The sequence below is a fragment of the Schistocerca gregaria genome, chromosome 4 (assembly GCF_023897955.1).
Source record: "Schistocerca gregaria isolate iqSchGreg1 chromosome 4, iqSchGreg1.2, whole genome shotgun sequence".
In the NCBI taxonomy this organism is placed as follows: domain Eukaryota; kingdom Metazoa; phylum Arthropoda; class Insecta; order Orthoptera; family Acrididae; genus Schistocerca; species Schistocerca gregaria.
In genome coordinates, this window is record NC_064923.1 from 357612499 (window position 1) to 357613035 (window position 537).

Below are 537 nucleotides of genomic sequence, written 5' to 3' on the forward strand. Positions count from 1 at the left end.
TCGGGCACACAGTTTTAATCTGCCATGAAGTTTCATATCAGCGCACACTCCGCTGCAGAGTGAAAATCTCATTCTGGAAACATCCCCCAGGCTGTGGCTAAGCTATGTCGCCGCAGTATCCTTTATTTCAGGAGTGCTAGTTCTGCAAGGTTCGCAGAAGAGCTTCTGTAAAGTTTGGAAGGTAGGAGACGGATACTGGCAGAAGTAAAGCTGTGAGTACCGGACGTGTGTCGTGCTTCGGTAGCTCAGTTGGTAGAGCACTTGCCCGCGAAAGGCAAAGGTCCCGAGTTCGAGTCTCGGTCGGGCACAGAGTTATAATCTGCCATGAAGTTTCATATCAGCGCACACTCCGCTGCAGAGTGAAAATCTCATTCTGCTGGCTTTTCTGTCTGAACCTTCTGAATGAGATGATTCCAGTGAGGATCTGTTCATTGTAGTTGTTCCATGGTCTTGCACATTCCAAGATACGCTCTTCAATTTTCCACATCCTTCATCAGCAAAGATTTAAATTATGTTCTTGGTCTTCTACTTCCAATC

The 537-nt window shown here is 46.7% G+C and overlaps 1 non-coding gene across 1 annotated transcript; it reads left to right on the forward strand.

The window, feature by feature from the left end:
- Positions 1-233: 233 nt before the first annotated feature.
- On the forward strand, positions 234-308 carry Trnas-cga (transfer RNA serine (anticodon CGA)). The gene has a single exon. It is a non-coding gene; the product is annotated as a tRNA-Ser (tRNA).
- Positions 309-537: the final 229 nt, after the last annotated feature.